Genomic DNA, 6,528 nt, shown 5'->3' with positions numbered 1-6,528 from the left:
TGTGTATAAGCAAAACCTGGAAAGAGCTACAGTAGGCAAGGGACTAGGGCTTAAAAATATGAGAGAACTAGATTTTGTCAGATCCATGAACGGAATTTGAATATAAATGATATAAAATAGCAGGTCTCAGTAACTTCTTCAAGTTTATCCTCTTCAGAAGTTGACTCTATTCAAGTTTGCTTCATTCTTGGAAACCTCTTCAAAACTCTCCAGAAGAGCAGGAACTTCATCCTCCTCCTCTCCTGTCGCAAATGGTGCTTTTCCATCCACAGGTTGCCGAGGCAGAGCTCGGCCGGTCTCCTCCAACGGATGGGCTGTGTGCACCGCGCGGCGGCCAGAGTGTTCACTGCCGGAGGTGCGTGACCTTTAGGGTTGTTGAGGTCAATTACCATTCCTTCATTTGTGAATACATTTACCTCTTCAATACCAGAGATATTGCTCACCCCTCACTTCTGTAAGGACAACTGAAGATTTTTATCATCTGCTGAAGCTGTTCCGTGAACCCCTTTCTTCTTTCTACAAGCAGTTCCTTTCCCACCAATGTGCCCATATGCCCACATTCAGGTGTGTTTCTCCCGGCTCAGGATACTTCCTTCCATCTTGTTGGGGAGGGAACGTGGCTGCGTGGGGACGGAGGAGCCCAGCTTGGTGCTCAGAGGGTCTTGGGCAGACCAGCCAAGAATAAGCGTGCACATGGGGGGACGTAGGGTGGCAGCTGGGGCCACATGTTGTCACTCACCTTCCCTCCAAGCAAACCTGGGCTCAGCCCCACAGGGGCACACACCACACTTTCACATCGCTCCCCCAGCTTTGCACTTGCAGGTCCGTCCATCTGGGGCTTCTCCCTCTCTCTCCCTCCGGGAGACCCCCACCCATCTATCAAAGCCCAGCTCAGAACCCCAGCTCCTCCTTCCCAGCAGCAGACAGACAAGGTCAGAAAGACCTGCAGGTGAACCTGGACCTTTGCTCTGGGATTTGTTACAAACTGTGTGTCTGCATGGCGGTGCTGAACCGTTGTGTGAGTGTGGGGGAAGCGATGAACATGGGGCAGGCACTGTTTTCTCTGGGGAAGAAAGGAGACTCCACCTGAGGGGGGACAGCGAGGAGCCCTGCGGTGTTCGGTGGGAATTAGGCGGATCGGTGTGAAGCAAGATTAATTTTTCCGGTAAAAAAGTTTTTCTTCCTTCATTTATGTCAATATGGTTACATCATGCTTTCCTATTTTATCAGTGGGTAATAATCCATTACTATTGTTGTGTTTTTGATGCTTAAATTGTCCCAGTTTGGGCCAGGGGGACCCCCTTCGAGCCGCCTCCTTGTCCTTGTGACAGGTCCTCATTGTTCCCTGCATACTCGCCAGCTCTCTGACGATATGTTCCAGGCTCACCCAGGACTTTTTCTGCCCCAGCCCTGGAATTGGCCTTCTCTCCAGAGAGATGGAGGATGGAATTTCTAGTGGAAAATGGTGTTTTGGAACCAGGACTGAGCTGGTGCTACGGGTGCTCAGTACTCTCCATGCAGGTGTCGTTGCCCCTGGCCCATCTCTGCAGACAAAGGGAGAGAGAGCGTGAGAAAAAAATATATATACTCATTATGTAAACACATATACACACAATTTGTGTATATTCACTTTATATATGAACGTATTATGTATGTTTTGTATATATATATATTATATGTATAAAGAAGTTTTAGCCCTGGCTGGTGTGGCTCAGTGGACTGAGTGCCAGCCTGCAAACCGAAGGGTCTCCAGTTTGATCTCCAATCAGGGCAGATGCCTGGGTTGTGGGCCAGGTCCCTGGTTGAGAGCGTGCGAGAGGCAACTGGTCGATGTGTCTCTCACACATCAATGTTTCTCTCCCCCTCTTTCTCCCTCCCTTCCCCTCTCTCTAAAAATAAATAAATAAAATCTTTTAATAAAAGAGTTTTAGTAATGTATTTCCTAGGGAATAGAGTATGTCCATATTTCCATATTTATGTCTATGTGTATCTCAATGGTTATGAATAATAGATTAAAAACTGGACTCCAACAGATATGAATTAGTGAATGCAGGTGAGGGGTATATTGGTGTCACTGTACCATTCCTATAGTTTTTCTGAAGGTCTGAAATTTTTCTACATAGGAAGTTGAGAAGATGTATGTGAATCTGCAGTTATCTCAAAATAAAAGGTTTGTTTAAAAAAAAAGTTGAAGGGAAAGAAGGGGAAGATGGCAGAAGCTTGTCCCCAGCTCCAGAGCCCCACGAAGTCTCGGCAGGTGGCACTGCCCGGGCTTTGGCTTAGCCCCGTCCTGGAGCTCTGACCCCGCTCACCTCCCTGCCCCTCCCCATCTTCCGCCTGCCCTGGACCCCAGGGCGACAGGATGTTACAACAGGACTCTTTCCGCTCAGCTTCAGCTGAGGCTTCAAGGCCTCCACACGGTGCGGTGGTGGTTGGGATTTACCCCACCCCAAGGCTTAGGTGCCGCAGGCAGGAGTGGGGGGGGGGGCTTCCTCTGTGAGGCAGCACCTGTCCTCTGGGGCTTGTGTGCCAGGTGGCTGGTTTGGTCTGGTTTTCAAGGTACTTTTTCTGTGCCAAGTCATGCACTAAAAGGCAAGCTGTCCTCCCACGAGCCTATGGCTGGTAAGTGGCAGGACTGGAGTTCAAATCCAGACAGCCTGGAGCCCGGGCCTCTGCCACAGCTCCTGGGCCACGTGCATGGAGCCTCGCCTGGGGCTGCCTGCGCCCAGTGAGTTCAGAGAGCCATGTAGGTGAGTGGCAACTCTGTGTTGGAGGGCAATGAGCCCAATTCTAAGACCAAACAGGACCCTACAAATAGGACTTGATTGGGAGGACCCTTGAGGGGTTCAGGCACCCAACCTGAGCGTGGATGCTAGGCCTTGAGTGAGGGGACATTGGGGCTGGTAGCTGGTGGAGCACCAAGCCTCTTCCTGGGAGCTGCAGCTGGGGTCCCCACAGGCGGTCCCACAAAAGCTGCCACAGGAAGAAAAAGTCAGCATTGGCTGCCGGCCATGGCAGGAACCAGGTTCGAAAGACTGTCTCAGTGCTAATGGGGCAGGATGGAAAGAAACTCGGAAAATTCCTTGGCAAGTGGACTAGGGAAACCGAGGCAGCCAAACAAACTGGCTGGGCAATTTACAGCCAGATACAGAAAGTCCCTAGGCGGAAGGCCCCAGGTGCCTAGCAATGGGCGAAGCTGCTGCCAGACCTCGCCCCAGGGTGACCCCAGGGGAGACCTTTCCTGCTGGCCCTGCCATTTACACCTGTCAGTGCAAGAGACATGCAAACTAGTAAGGATTTTTGTGAGTTTATTGGAGCCAAATTAATGACAATTGCTGGGAAACAAAATCTCAACAGATTGAGAAAATGCTCTAGAGAATGGCCATTTTGCTCCTTGATTTATACACGGCAAGAAAAGGAGGAGCCCAAGGGGGTTCCTCGAAGTCCACTGGTGATGGATTGAGGGGCGGGAAGAAAGCAAAGTGGGGAAACCTCTGGGGTTGGGAAGAAAGTAAATAATAGACACATCTTCTACAGAGGCAGGTACAGGATAATTAATAGTTAACAATTAACATGATAATAATAACAATGAGGGGATGGAGTCCTGAGCTTTGGTGGGAGGTTGTGCCCTGAGGGGTCTGGAAAAAGGGGTCACTCAGACCTTCCAAAGGCCTGTTACGGCAGATGCAAAAAGACAACAGACAGGGTCAGTTAGGGTAAATACTGACCTTTGTCAGGGAAGATGCTGACCTAGATGTAAGTGCGGCCCATCACTCACTTTTAGTTGGGAAGTTTTCATTTCAAACCATCCTGTGTGGTTACTTTAGCCTCTGAGTTTGCAAGGCTGCCACACAGGCCTCTCCTGAGCTTGTCAGGGTTAGTATGTGGCCCCCTTTTCGTCCACAGGCCCCCTGACCTTTCATATTACTGGTCATTTGGTTTAGACACCGCCCCACCCCTCTCCTCCCTGGAGACATCATCTAAGCCTAAGCCGTGTTTCAGCTCCAGGCCCAGAAAAGTAGCAAAACCAGGTGGGCGAGGCCAGGACCAGCTGTGATGACTAATGGCCCCCTGAAAGGACACACCTGGGAAAGCTGGTGACTCTTCTATGGAGATCCTCCCCTGACAGCTCCTCTGAACTCCCAACCTTTAAAAACCCTCCAGACGAAGGACCCAGTGCGCTCTGTGCTCTCCCTCCTGGGAGTCTGCGCCTTTCTTCGCCCGACAGGAGAGCACATCCTAAACTCTGAGGGCCCCCATGAGACTTGCAACCAGGTGAGCAGGGTCTGCAGCAGCTCCTCCCAAGCTAGCCGTTCTAGGGAGCCAGAGCAGCCTTGCCTGGGCTCTTCTGTTGCTCCTTCTATCCTAAGCCCTCCCCCAGCTTTGAAAGATGTTGTGAAACCTTTTCTGCACAAAGTCTAGAATCCACACACCTTTCAGCAGAGTCCCTCCCTGGCGACACTTAGACCCTACCTGCTGTGGCAGGCTGACTCACAGTCCAAAGACACCCAAACCTTGATCCCTGGAACCTGGGAATGTTCCCTCACATGGTACGGGGATAGAGAAGGTGGCAGCATGGCTGATCCACCCCAAGATGTGCCTCAGTGGTAGGTAGATTACTTTGAACCAAAGGCAATTTTAGTTTCAGGTTCAAGGGAAATTTCTGCCCCTTCCTTCAACTACCTAGAACTTGACTTAGGGATTTTGTGAATAATAAGAGATTATCAGAGATAAACTTTTTTAAAAAATTATTTTATTGTTCAATTACAGTTAGGGATAAACTTTTTGACCTGCCTATACGTTCATTGAGACTTCTACTTACTAAACATCTGCTCTTGTTATCATCCTGCAATTGAAACGGGGTGCAAAGCAAAAAGGACCCCAATATAGAGCATGTTCCCCGACAGCCCATGGTTGGGGGAAGGGGAGAAGCAGACTATATGGCTTAAGATACATTTCACAACAATGGCAAGGTGGCAACTGTCCTGACTGGAAGCTGTGCTGCCACCCAAGTAAAAGGTCTACATGAGCTTCAGAACATATAGTGCCTAGTATGAGGTCACATAGGAAGCTCCAGGTCAGCATTTAAAAATTAGGGCAGCCAGCCATGAGGAGGGAGCCCCGAGAGAGGGAGCCATTCGGTTTGAAAAGATGTAGAAGGGCTCCCCCTCCCCCATCCACCATGAGGTCTGGTGTGAAAGGAGGTGCCACGTGGTTTTGGGTTAAGAGCTGGAGTAAGAAAGAGGAGACCTGCTGGGAAACTGGCCCAGAGAAGGTGCAGTACAGCTGATGGGACTGGAAACTGCGGGAACCTGCCTGACCAGGCTTGGATCAGTGGGTGACGGCTGGAATGCTGGTCTGGGGCCAGCAATGTGGAGCTGCGGACTTCTGATTTTCTGGGAGCTGGTACCTCTGCCTGGCGTGTTCTGAAACTGGCCTGGGCTGGTGAAGGGAGGCAGGACTATGAGTTTCTGGGTATTTTCAAAAGAGTGGGACTTTATGGCAAGAAGTCTGCCAGTATTCTGAATCTGTACAAAGTTGAAACAAATCCCCTTTCGTTTTTTACCAAACTCTTGCATTGGGAGTCACGCTTCTTGGTGGCAGGCAGTTGGACCCCACAGCTGTTCCAGAACAGCACAGGCTAGGGTTCTGAAACACAATGACCCTTTGAAACCCCCAAGGTTCGTTACCTCATCCCTAGTTCAGAATGCCTTACTTCTGTGCTCCATGTTCCCTTTCTGTCTCTGAACCTCTTCCCTTAGTCATGTGGGTCTGACTCTCTCATGTTTCCCGGGTGCATGTCTATGGGATTATTAGACTAGCCAAAAGAACATGAGGGTGGAACTGCATAGAAGCTTCATTTCTTTGATATGTCCTTTTCTCCTTTTCTTCCTTTTGACTCAAACTGGCCTCATTTAGCACCCTGATGTGCCTGCCTCCTTCTCTCTTGCAGGACCACCCACTTAATTATTAAGCCTTAGGACCGTGAGGTCAGATCAGCATCACATAATCTTAGGAACAAACTTCTGGTCTGTTGACCCCAAAGACAGAGTTTTGGTCAAACTGGAGATGACATCTAGGCCTCAGCTGTGTTTCAGCCCCAGGCCCAGGAGACCAGTACGACCAGACAAGTGACGCCATTGCTGATGTTAGGACCAGCTTCCCTGACCAGGGGTCCCCCACCCAGATGCTTACCCATCAATAGAGATCATGACCCTGACCAGGACCCTGACTCCCTTAGTCGTTGTGGCTAATGATAGGTCCCCTGTGTAGCCATCCCCTGGAAGCCATAGGACAGCCAGGTCTGTAAGTATTAGCCTGTCTTCCTGCGTGTACCACTTCCTGGAAATAAACTCTTTCTTTGCTGCACATTCCTGTTTGTGCCTTATTGGACTCTGATGTGTGCGAGCAAATGGACCTGTTTAGTCTGGTAACAAGGGAATTTTCATGCATATGTGGTTTCCCCATGCACATGTATTAAAATATTTTCCTCCTGTTAAAAAAAATTCAACAAAATTGACAAAACTT

The 6,528-nt window shown here is 49.8% G+C and overlaps 1 pseudogene; it reads right to left on the bottom strand.

Moving 5' to 3' along the window:
- Positions 1-153: 153 nt before the first annotated feature.
- LOC123809135 lies at positions 154-599 on the bottom strand (annotated as a pseudogene).
- Positions 600-6,528: the final 5,929 nt, after the last annotated feature.

This window comes from Phyllostomus hastatus, unplaced genomic scaffold, assembly GCF_019186645.2.
Source record: "Phyllostomus hastatus isolate PE091 unplaced genomic scaffold, TTU_PhHast_1.1 phas_scaffold_55, whole genome shotgun sequence".
NCBI lineage: Eukaryota > Metazoa > Chordata > Mammalia > Chiroptera > Phyllostomidae > Phyllostomus > Phyllostomus hastatus.
The sequence above is the reverse complement of the archived record's forward strand: the minus strand, read 5'-3'. Positions and strand labels throughout refer to the sequence as shown.